This window comes from Anabrus simplex, chromosome 3, assembly GCF_040414725.1.
Source record: "Anabrus simplex isolate iqAnaSimp1 chromosome 3, ASM4041472v1, whole genome shotgun sequence".
Classification (NCBI taxonomy): Eukaryota; Metazoa; Arthropoda; class Insecta; order Orthoptera; family Tettigoniidae; genus Anabrus; species Anabrus simplex.
Window position 1 is genome coordinate 393812276 of NC_090267.1, and position 12924 is coordinate 393825199.

The 12924-nt window shown below is 44.8% G+C and overlaps 2 non-coding genes across 2 annotated transcripts; one reads left to right on the forward strand and one right to left on the reverse strand.

Moving 5' to 3' along the window:
• Nucleotides 1-4702: 4702 nt before the first annotated feature.
• TRNAS-GCU (transfer RNA serine (anticodon GCU)) lies at nucleotides 4703-4784 on the reverse strand. Its single transcript has one exon. It is a non-coding gene; the product is annotated as a tRNA-Ser (tRNA).
• A 6545-nt stretch (nucleotides 4785-11329) lies between these two features.
• Nucleotides 11330-11411, forward strand: TRNAS-GCU (transfer RNA serine (anticodon GCU)). The gene has a single exon. It is a non-coding gene; the product is annotated as a tRNA-Ser (tRNA).
• The last annotated feature ends 1513 nt before the right edge of the window (nucleotides 11412-12924 follow it).

Sequence of the window (12924 nt, forward strand, 5' to 3'; positions counted from 1 at the left end):
GGGGAGCAGTTCAACACCAAGGTAATGGCCTTTTAATAACTTCTTTTCTTGCTAGCTCAGCAGTTTAACTCTCGGGGCGGGTCCGAAGCGTCTCTACCATGTAACTTTCCCTAAAATGTAAAGACTCTTAGCCTCTATTCTCTTTCAAAACTACATATTGGGATAGAGAGTGCTTAACCCTCTCGATCTCCCACTCATATTGTTCTGAGGTGAACTTATTTTTCTCAACCGATTCTTCCGTAACAGTAATGTAAATTGTTTCTTTCTTAAGTCACCTCTTTAGTATGGGATTAGCCCTTGCATTAGCGGCCTAGTGCCAGATTAGGGTTTTAAACAAGTGTATTAGGAGTGCAGATCGCCTCCTCTCAATTGTTATTTTAGAGGTCAAGTAATTAACCTTTTCTCACTTAATAGACCTCAGTAGGTTGGGTATGTTACCCCTGTGTATATGTCCTTAGAGGACAACTTGAAGGTTGAGTTTGGTGTGGCCTTTGATAGGCTTAAAGTTGAGAGCGAGTGGCTCTTTTTTGAAAACTGAGTGTTGTATGCCTCGAGGAGGCTATACTGTGTAATTTGGAGCAAGTGCTCCTGGGCTTGATTGGGGTCTTCTGCCCCTTTGTTGAATTCTGTATATCGTAAAGTTGGGCTAATTGCTCAGAATTGTGTGTCTGGCTCTCGGAGCCCAAATCCTGTAATTGTACATTCTCGATTAGTGGTTTTGCTACTCTGTTCCTACCATTATTGTTATTTCTTGTTTTTTGCTAAGAAAATATAACCTTGTTAAATTTTACATTAACTTCAATTTCGTAGTTTGAGACCCGTTCACACCCGCACCTTCTTTCACCTCTACCTACCACAAAAACACGGTAACAATAATAATAATAATAATAATAATAATAATAATAATAATAATAATAATAATAATAATAATAATAATAATAATAATTGTATAGTCGCCTCTGCTACCGTGTGCAGACATTTCAATTTGACGCCATCTGGATGTCTGCTCGTCAATTTCGACGTTCCGCTTTTCTCTAGGCCCACTAGATGGCAGATCGAGTAAACCGAAACTCTCTTGGGCGTCTACTATGGCTGAGATTTAATTAATATTGTCGGGCAAACACCAAATGTGTCACCAAAGATTTTTTTACATGTTGTCATCGTACGACATGGAGTGTCGAATGGACTTTTTTCCGCCATTCAAATATTCGACTACCTCTGCCGGTTTTGAACCCGCTATCTTGGGATCCGGAGGCCAACACTCTACCACTGATGCACAGTAGCATCTTTCCTAGTCAGCTGAATCCCCCGACGCAAAGTCTCACGCTACAGGACACTTCCGTTTAGGCGGTAGAAGTGAGATCCCTCGCTGAGTCGGAGGGAAATAGCAACCCTGGAGGATAAACGGACTAAAAATGAAAGAAAGAAAGAAAGAAAGAAAGAAAGAAATGTCCGCCTCTGTGGTGTAGTTTTTAGTGTGATTAGCTCCCACCCCCGGAGGCCCGGGTTCGATTCCCGGCTCTGCCACGAAATTTTGAAAAGTAGTACGAGGGCTGGAACGGGGTCCACTCAGCCTCGGAAGGTCAACTGAGTAGAGGTGGGTTCGATTCCCACCTCAGCCATCCTGGAAGTGATTTTCCGTGGTTTCCCACTTCTCCTCCAGGCAAATGCCGGGATGGTACCTAAAATAAAGCCACGGCCGCTTCCTTCCCTCTTCCTTCCCCATGATTTTCAATCTTTCCATCCCTCCACAAGGCCCGTGTTCAGCATAGCATGTGAGGCCACCTGGGCGAGTTAGTGGTCCTCTTCCCCAGCCAAGTTTTATCCCCGACCAGCGAATACTCTGGGCTAGAAGTCCTTAGAGCGCGCAGATTGTGCAAAATACTGCTTTATGTAAGAACTCATCTTCACTAACATGACCTCTGTCGTCTGTGGGTCTCACAGCGCGCGCCTCTAATCTCAGCCTAGAATTTTTTTTTTTTTTTTTTTTTTGCTAGGGGCTTTACGTCGCACCGACACAGATAGGTCTTATGGCGACGATGGGATAGGAAAGGCCTAGGAGTTGGAAGGAAGCGGCCGTGGCCTTAATTAAGGTACAGCCCCAGCATTTGCCTGGTGTGAAAATGCGAAACCACGGAAAACCATCTTCAGGGCTGCCGATAGTGGGATTCGAACCTACTATCTCCCGGATGCAAGCTCACAGCCGCGGCCCTCTACACGCACGGCCAACTCGCCCGGTAAAGATTTTTTTTTTTTTTTTATGGCGACGATGGGACAGAGAAGGGCTAGGAGTGGAAACGAAGTGGCCGTGGCCTTAATTAAGGTAGAGCTCCAGCATTTGCCTGGTGTGAAAATGGGAAACCACGGAAAACCATTTTCAGGGCTGCCGACAGTGGGGTTCGAACCTACTATCTCCCGAATACTGGATACTGGCCGCACTTAAGCGACTGCAGCTATCGAGCTCGGTCAGGCTAGTTGTGGTCCTTTGTATAGCAGAGAATGAAACTAAGTGTGCGTTAAAGGGAAATTAAACAAATTGGTAAGATATACAGTAGCCCAAGCTTATATATGGTATTCTGTTCAAAAGGCACATTGTTCGATTCTTGGCCGAGCTGGAGACCTTAGCTGTGTTTGGTTGATTCCTAGCTTCGTAGCCGGGTGTTTGTGATCATCTCATTACACACCTTCATGTTTGCATGCGTCCGCCTCTGTGGTGTAGTGGTTCGCGTGATTAGCTGCCACCCCCGGAGGTCCGGGTTCGATTCCCGGCTCTGCCACGAAATTTGAAAAGTTGTACGAGGGCTGGAACGGGGTTCACTCAGCCTCGGGAGGTCAACTGAGTAGAGGTGGGTTCGATTCCCACCTCAGCCATCATGGAAGTGGTTTTCCGTGGTTTCCCACTTCTCCTCCAGGCGAATGCCGGGATGGTACCTAACTTAAGGCCACGGCCGCTTCCTTCCCTGTTCCTTGCCTATCCCTTCCAATCTTCCCATCCCCCCCACAAGGCCCCTGTTCAGCATAGCAGGTGAGGCCGCCTGGGCGAGGTACTGGTCATACTCCCCAGTTGTATCCCCCGACCAAGAGTCTGAAGCTCCAGGACACTGCCCTTGAGGCGGTAGAGGTGGGATCCCTCGCTGAGTCCGAGGGAAAAACCGAACCTGGAGGGTAAACAGATGATGATGATGATGATGTTTGTATGCAAAACATCATACTACAAACCACCACAAAACACACAATAGTGAGTACATAGTGTTGACGTCAGGAAGAGCAACCGACGGCAGAACTGGGTTTAATCCATATTAGTGCTGACTTCATATAATTAGTAAAAAGGCCATGAAACGGGAAAAAGTGCCTGCTTTTATGAACCCAGCAACGTCTTACGAAACAGACACGGTGTTACGGACTCAAGCCACGTACGAAGAGCTACTAAAGAGAGTGTTGAACCCTCCGGTTGGACCCACATGGTGGTTATCACAGGCCCCTATCCCGTTTTACACTCGCAAATCAGCGAAAGCACCGAAAACTCCTGCAGGGTACCGTAGTATACCTATCTAGGGATATGCAATAATTATATTGACTGCATTACAATCCGTTTAGAAAAAGTATGGCGTGGGTACGGCCATTTTCTTTTACTTGGGAGTAGATGAAATGGCGTATGGCTTTTAGTGCCGGGAGTGTCCGAGGACATGTTCGGCTCGCCAGGTGCAGATCTTTCGATTTGACACCCGTAGGTGACCTCCGCGTCGTGATGAGGATGAAATGATGATGAAGACGACACATACACCCAGCCCCAGTGCCAGTGAAATTAACCAATGATGGTTAGAATTCCCGACCCTGCCGGGAATCGAACCCGGGACACCTGTGACCAAAGGCCAGCACGCTAACCATTTAGCTATGGAGCCGGACTACTTGGGAGTGATCAGAAGTAATCAGAGGTGCAGAAACATGCTAATCGAAAGTGATCAAAGAAATAATAATTTTGGTCGAACAGTGAGTGATTTTGTGTCATTAGAATCTTAGCAGAAGTGTTTCAAACAGAGTACCTACTGCAAATTACTTTGTTGAACTTCCTCAGTCAATGGCATTGTAAGAAATAGCAATGCCCACCTCTGTGGTGTAGTGGTGGGTGTGATTAGCTGCTAACCCCCACCCCCACCCAGAGCCACGGGTTTAATTCCCGGCTCTGTTACAAAATTTGAAAAGTGGTACGAGGGCTGGAACGGGCCCACTCAGCCTCGGGAGGTCAACTGAGTAGAGGGGGCTTCGATTCCCTCCTCAGCCATTCTCGAAGTTGTTTTCCGTGGTTTCCCAGTTCTCTTCCAGGCAAATGCCGCTGTGGTACTTGACTTGATGATGCTTGTTGTTTAAAATGGCTTAACATCTAAGGTCATCGGCCCCTAAGGTACCTAACTTGAGGCCATGGCCTCTTCCTTCTCTATTCCTCCTCTATTCCTTTCGATCGTCCCATCGCCCCACAAGACCCCTGTTCAGCACAGCAGGTAAGGCCGCCTGGGAGAGGTACGGGTCCTCCTACCCAGTTTTATCCCCCGATCCAAAGTTTCACGCTCCAGGACACTGCCCTTGAGGCGGTAGAGGTGTGATTCCTCGTTGAGTCGGAGGGAAAATCCAATCCTGGAGAGAAAGCGGATTAAGAAAGAATCATGGTAATCCAGACTTTGTTAAATCTCTTCCGCAAAATTACCGACGAGGATGGGACTCGAACCCACGCGTGCAGAGCACATTGGATTAGCAGTCCAACGCCTTAACCACTCGGCCACCTCGTCTTGGTGTTTATTGGTTTAATAGTAGTATTTAAATGACTACGGTCTTAAACTTTGCCTGCGCTATGAACTCCTTATCTTTCCAAGAAAGCCAAGCTCAGCAATTACGTTTTTCACTGTTCTGTTCCACATTAAACATATCATCGCCGCTTAAGAGACGTCTTATCTGACATTTTTTCCAAAATATGTTGTCTTGTTATTTCGTCGGGGCTATACGAAGCCTCCAGATCATTTTGTGGAGCCTACGTAATTCAAAATGTCCAATGTGTTGCTTAAAATGAACCAACACCCGCCATCTCGTATCTCGAATCTCGTCTCTTGTGTGCGCAAGCGTCGTTTAGTGCAAAATGAAAATCTTAAAAGAACATTGTTTTTGACAAAGCAACATAAATATTTATTTATTTATTTATTTATTTATTTATTTATTAATCCGTTTAGCCTCTGGGGTTGGTTTTTCCCTCGGACTCAACGAAGGATCCCACCTGTACCGCCTCATGGGCAGTGTCCTGGAGCGTGAGACTTTGGATTGGGGATACAACGGGGATGGAGGACCTGTACCTCGCCTGCTATGCTTGGGGCCTTGTTGCGGAGAGATGGGAAGATTGGAAGGGATAAACAAGGAAAAGAGAAGGAAGCGGCCGTGGCCTTAGTTATATTCCATCCCGGCATTTGCCACGAGAATTGGAAAACCACGGAAAAACCACATTGTGGATGGCTGAGGTGCAATCCCCCCCTCATCCTTTCTACTCAGTTGACCTCCCGGGGCTGAGTGGACCCCGTTCCAGCCCTCGTACCGCTTTTCAAATTTCGTGGCAGAGCAGAGAATCGAACCCGGGTCTCCGGGGGTGGCAGCTAATGACACTAACCTCTACACCACACAGGCGGTTTTCCTACTTTTTGAAGAGAAATTTGAAAAATTTTCACTAGTAGAAGCCGGCCCGGTGCATACGGTAGACCTTATTGATGATGTAAGTGGAGGTATAGGTGAAGGCTTGAGAACAATAAGTACATTTAGGCTACTGCACTGCCCGTCTTTGAAGACCCGTGTTTCATTCCCGACCATATCGAGGGATTTTAATCTTTCTTCTTTCTTTCTTAATTTGTTTACCCTCCAGGGGTGGTTTTTCCCTCGGACTCAGCGAGGGATCCCACATCTACGGCCTCAAGGGCAGTGTCCTGGAGCTTAAGAGTCTGGGTCGGAGGATACAACTGGGGAGAATGACCAGTTCCTCGCCCAGATGGCCTTAATTCCTATGCTGAACAGGGGCTTGTGGGGGTTGGGAAGATTGGAGGGGATGGACAAGGAAGAGGGAGGGAAGCGGCCGTGGCCTTAAGTTAGGTACCATCCCGGTATTTGTCTGGAGGAGAAGTTGGAAACCACGGGAAACCACTTCCAAGATGGCTGAGGTGGGAATCGAACCCACCTCTACTCAGTTGTCCTCCCGGGGCTGAGTGGACCCCGTTCCAGCCCTCGTACCTCTTTTCAAATTTCGTGGCAGAGCAGAGAATCGAACCCGGGCCTCCTGGCGTGGCAGCTAATCACACTAACCACTACACCACAGAGGCGGACCGATTTTAATCTTTAAATTATTATTATTTTTTAGTTTGGGGACTGTGTGTTTGTGATATCACCAACGTCCCTGCAACATACACCACACACATCACTATCCTCCAACACACCAACACGCACTTTCCAATATACGATTGATGCCGTCCACTCTCTTCGGAGAATCTGCCCGATAACGCCTGCACCAGGCTAGCAACAGCCGAACGAATTATAATTGTTGCACTGCTCAACATGAAGTCTACAACGTGCGCTCTTTATGAGTACGAGGTATCTAAGTTTTCTGTTTAAAGGAAGGCCTTCATCGGTCTGTTTAAAATAGCCAAGGAGTTCCTTTCTTTTTCTAATGCAAGTTGATCATACGTTTTCTACAGTATATGTCTTACCGATCCAATCTTGATTATGACGAACCAATTCATTTTTACAACCTGTGAATAGAAGGCTTTTTTACATATAGCCTAATATAGTTCTGAGTAAGTTCCAGACCTATGGAAATGACCAGTCAACCCTTTGCATTTTATCTTTCACGAACATGGATCAACACGATATGTTGTTTAGTCCTCGGCCCAAAGGCTGGTTGGATCCTCAACAACTCCGCCATCAGCTGTCATAAATGGCTTAGGCATCACTGAAGGGGCGTAGTAGTGAAATGAGGAGTGAGGTAATTTCCCGTTGCTTTCCTCACCGAACCAGAGTTGTTATTACATATCAGTCTGCCATGCCCACTGAAATGCATGCACCAACCTTCCCTATGAGTAACATTTTCACATCATTCATAGCAGGAACGGTCTACAGAAGGAATGGCATTACTAACATCGCTCATACCTCAGTCACTTTCATATTGTCAAAGCCAAGGATAAGACAGAGACAGATCAATTAAAGTAACAAAATGGCTCTATAGCTGGATTAATTCCAATACAAACGATCGAAGTATGTTGTTTAAGTCCGACATTATATCCTACTCACGAAGTACACATTTAGAACAAATGATTAAAACTGATGGTAAAACTGAAGACCCCATACACGCCCCAAATCGCTCGCCAAGATGCTCGTAAAAGCGTGGAAAAATCAGCCGCTGATATTTTCTTCGAAACAAGTCTAAGACGGTACAGGCTCGAAAATTCCAATACAAACGGGCTGTCTTTACCTGTCGTCTTAGAACTGCGCGGGCAAAACGGACGCTTTGAGGTCGTTAACAGTAGCCGTATCTCACATGAGCGTTAGCGGAATTTTGCAAAGTAAGTTACCAGTAGGAAAAACAACAAAGAAGTACTGTAATAATTCTGTATTACTGAGGTCACAACATGTTTTAATATGGGGAGGGTGTCGTGTTTTCTGGTAACTTGCTAGAAGCCAAAGACATGGAGTTGTCGCAATTTAAACATCCTTAAATACCACTGGTCCGCCTCTGTGGTGTAGTGGTTAGTGTGATTAGCTGCCACGCCCGGAGGCCCGGGTTCGCTTCCCGGCTCTGACACGAAATTTGAAAAAGTGGTACGAGGGCTGAAACGGGGTCCTCTCAGCTTCGGGAGGTCAACTGAGTAGAGGAGGGTTCGATTCCCTCCTCAGCCATCCTGGAAGTGGTCTTCCGTGATTTTCCACTTCTCTTCCAGGAAAATGCCGGGGTGGTACCTAACGGCTGCTTCCTTCCCTCTTCCTTGTCTATCCCTTCCAAACTTCGCATCTCCCCCACAAGGCCCCTGTTCAGCATAGCAGGGGAGGCCGCCTGGGCGAGGTACTGGTCATCCTCCCCAGTTGTCTCGACCGTCCCAGGGTCTGAAGCTCCAGGACACTGCCCTTGAGGCGATAGAGGTGGGATCCCTCGCTGAGTCGGAGGGAAAAACCAAACCTGGAGGGTAAACAGACTAAGAAGAAGGAAGAAACTAATTAATTCTCTTCTACCACTTCTCCCACATCTGCGGGCCCGTGGCTGCGAACTGTGTCGCACATGTGGATTTAGCTGTGTTTTACGATCGGATGCCCTTCCTGACACCAACCTTGTTTGGAGGGATGTAATCACTATTGCGTGTTTCTGCGGTGTTGTCTGAATGTGAAGAAGAAAGTGTTCGGACAAACACAAATACCCATTCCCCGAGCCAGAATTCCTAATCATTAAATCCCCAACCCAGCCGGGAATCGAACCCGGGACCCTCTGAAGAAAAGGCCTCAACACTTACCATTCAACCAAGGGAATGGACTATTTCATTCTGTATTCATCATAAGAAACAGGAATTCGTCAAAGCTCAGTGACCTATCTTGAAGAAAACATTTTAAATGATATTGTTCGGGGTTACCCGTGGAGCAGAAAGAAGTTAAAGAAGGTGCCGGGGTGAATGGGTCTGTCTACAATATCAAAGTTCAAATAAATTTGAACTGAAGGTTATATTTCTTTAAAAACAACAACTCAACAAATAACAACATGGCAGGAACAAAGTAATCTTGAAACAAGACTAAGAAGGTACAAGATTAGTGATTTTTACAGATTCTGGGCTTCAAGCCCCTAGTTTTACGATTTTACAAATGGAAGTGGTATTATTTAGTTAAGGGCAGAAATCCCTTTATTTAAGAGCATTTGGTCACAAAATCACAATATCTAGCCTCCCAGAGGCACACATTACAGTTACAAAACTTTAAAAAATAGCTAACAGGCTATCAATTTCTTACGGCCCACTCAAGGCAACATAAAATCAAAATTTACAATCTCTGTGCTCACAATTTAAAAATAGAGAATAATTTTACACAGGGGTTTCTAGTACCCAACCTACAGAGCCTTAGTAAAAAAGAACAGGTTAAATAAACGATCCGACTACAATTTGAATGGAGGGGAAGACTGTGCTCCAAAATATTAAAACCTATAGGGCTCTCGGCCGATGAAACAGGGGCTATTCCCAAACTACTAAGATAGCACGCATGGAATAATTTTAATACATTGCAGAAACGAAAGGTTACGAAAACGTAGTCACCTCAAACCAAGATGAAAGGGAGCTCGAGACGGTAACTCACTCTCTATCCCCGATTTACAGTTAAAGACTTTCCGAAGATTTTGCATTAGCCAAAAGGAAAGTTACATTTTAGAAAAGTACAGTTACATAATTAAAGACTCGGACCTTCCCCTCGAATTAAACTGCGGAGGTAGCAAGAAAGAATTAAGTTATGTGGCCATTACGTTATAGATGTTCTAGCTGCCGACGAAAGAGGCCGCCCGCCTCCTGCTAAACACACACACTCAGAAAGATGACGATCAATTGGCCAGAAAACTTGAAAAGCCGCAGTTTATAAATCCTCAGGGAAGGTTCGAGATCATTCAAGACGAATCAGGACACACCCTCTTAATTTTTATTGGCAGATTCAAAGTGAACAAGAAATTCGGGATTGGTTGAAAATTCATTACAAAAATTCGTGATTGGCTGGATTCAAAACTGGCGGAAAGAAAAGGAAGTATTGACAACCCAAAAGTAAAAGAACATAGATCAGTTATGGAAAACCTAGAAGTACCAGACTTCTTTAAATTATGAATTCTTTCACCTTGCACCAGAGTGCACGATCATAGCTTTTAGTAGTGCCATCTGTAGAAAAATATTCAAAGTTGATGTAGAGCAAACAAAACAAGGAGAAATTCAGTCAGTTTTGGAAACTTCACAACAAAACGATTACTTAATTTTCCCAGTGGTGACATCTTCAGATTCAATTTCCAAGTTGGTGTAGTTTCAGTTTCACTGTTTGACCAATAGAGGAATACATTTAGGCGCTGATTTTGAATGCGCGGCGTTGAGGTGTACCCCCCGGTACAAATATAAAGGTCGCAATTAGTAAGTCTACATTCAGTATAAAATGTTACTTAGAATAGAATAAAATAGAATAGAATACTACCATCCCCTAGTTCCGGATCGCCAGAACTGGGGAGAGAATAATAATTTATTCTTTCTTTCTTAATCTGTTTACCCTCCAGGGTTGGTTTTTTCCCTCGGACTCAGCGAGGGATCCCACCTCTACCCCCCTCAAGGACAGTGTCCTGGAGTGTGAAACTTTAGGTCGGAGGATACAACTGGGAAGGAGAGCCAGTACATATCCAGGCGGCCTCGCCTGCTTGGAAGGGATAGACAGGGAAGAGGGAAGGAAACTGCCATGACCTTAAGTTAGATCCTATCCTGGCATTTACCTGTAGGAGAAGTGGGAAACCACGGAAATCGACGGAAAACCACTTCTAGGATTGCTGAGTTGGGAATCGATCTCCCTCTACTCAGTTGGCCTCCCCAGGCTGAGTGGCCCGTTTCCCGTACCACGTTTCAAGTTTTGTGGCCGAGCCGGGAATCGAACCCGGGCCTCCAGGGGTGGCAGCTAATCACACTAACCATTACACTACAGAGGCATACAATAATAATAATAATAATAATAATAATAATAATAATAATAATAATAATAATAATAATAATAATAAAGGCGCATGGTCTCCGGGGAGGCCTGGTGCAGGTCTTTCCAGTTGATACCAATGGGTGACCTGCGAGTTTGTGAAGATAGAAATTGTAATGCTGAGTATGGCACGAGCATCCAGTCTCGAGCCAGAGGAATTAGCCAATGTGGGTTAAAATCTCTCAGCAAACCGGGAATTAAACCTGGGACCCCTCTGACCAAGCATGATAACCAGGTAGCCGTGAGGTCGTACAGAGGACGGCCGTAACAAATTCAGTTCTTGCGGTGTTAATTACTACAAATAAAATACAGTACTCAAGGTTAGCGAACAGGTAGATCCGATAACAAGGAAACAATGAATGACGGCAATTTCTTAAGATGAACAGTACATTTATTTACACATCCGCTGCTCATCATGACAAGTAGAAATGGTTGGCCTTCATCATATTATGTAACCGGAAAAGAACAGTGATGAAGAATTTGTACGCAGCTGACTTGCAAAGATAAATGTCTGCAGAGCAACTTTTAAAACCATAATCATTAAGATACATAGAAGTATTTCACTGTGTAATGTGACGAGGTGGCCGAGTGGTTAAGGCGTTGGACTGCTAATCCAATGTGCTCTGCACGCGTGGGTTCGAATCCCATCCTCGTCGGTCTATTTTTCGCATACGTTCGATGTTACATGCGATTCTGTTTCGGTATTCACAATTCGTTGCTATAAGTTCATGTTTGTGTTTCAGGACAGTGTTATTTATGTTAGAAAGCACACATCAGTTTACGTATTCAACTATTTATGTTATAATTTAAAGAGAGAACTAGGAAGAACACGTGAACACAAAACTGAAAAGAATTTGATAAAACTGAGCTCGATAGCTGCAGTCGCTTAACTGCGGCCAGTATCCAGTATTCGGGAGATAGTTGGTTCGAACCCCACTGTCGGCAGTCTTGAAGATGGTTTTCCGTTGTTTCCCATTTTCACACCAGGCAAATTCTGAGTCTGTACCTTAATTAAGCCACGGCCGCTTCCTTCCCACTCCTAGCCCTTTCCTCTCCCATCGTCGCCATAAGACCTATCTGTGTCGGTGCGACGTAAAGCCACTAGCAAAATAAAAATAAATAAATAATAACAATCTGCTAAACGTAGGAAAAAAGTGGCAGCAAACCTGTTGATGAGTTGACGATAAATCAGATTCGAATATCATGCTTATTACTGATAAACGGACACCTTTCTTGTCATAGACATTAACAAAACATATTATTTTGTACGATTCAGTAATATATTTACTAACTGGAAATTTCATATTTTCAAAACGAGATTAAAGCACTAACCTTTAAAATAGCACAACGGGTTTTTATGCGTCGAGATCCGATTCCTCCAGCATGTGATACTTGCCTAAGCGAATACGCTACACATTTCGTCGAAAATGACGAGCGCGTGTCTCAATATTCCTTCGAAGATTATGTCATACTCGATTTCTGCCTCCCACTTTTTCAATTTAAAACCAGTTTAGAAAACAACGTGTGCTGTTCTTGTTAGATTAGTTATTTAACTTCAGTTATACACAACGTAAACTACGTGAGAGAAACCTGATTTGCTATTATTTTAATAGGTTTAAAACCTCTAAATACTGTGTGTTTAACAAATAAACACTGCATTTCATTATCCACCTGGGTTCCATGTACTTGATGATGTGGTTTAGAAAGTTCTTACGTTTAAAAATCTCTACCACTCCCGTACAAACAAGATATCGTAGTTTAGAACTTTGGCCGGTGAGGTTCTGTCATCTTTCTTTCTTTCTTTCTTAATCCGTTAACCGTTGGATTAGTTGTTCCCTCGGACTAAGCGTGAGACTTTGGGTCCGGAGATACAACTAGGCAGGAGGGCGGGGGATAGAAAGATTGGAAGGTATAGACAAGATAGGGAGGTATAGACAAGGAAGAGGGAAGGAAGCGGCCGTGGCATTTAATTAGGTACCATCCCAGCATTTGCCTGGAGGATAAATGATAAAGCGCGGAAAATAATTTCCAGGATAGCTGAGGCGGGGATGGAAACCCACTCTATAGTACTCAGTGGGCCTCCCGAGGCTGAGTGGACCCTGTTCCAGTCCTCGTACCAGTTTTCAAATTTCGTGGCAGAGCCGGGAATCGAACCCGGGCCTCCGGGGG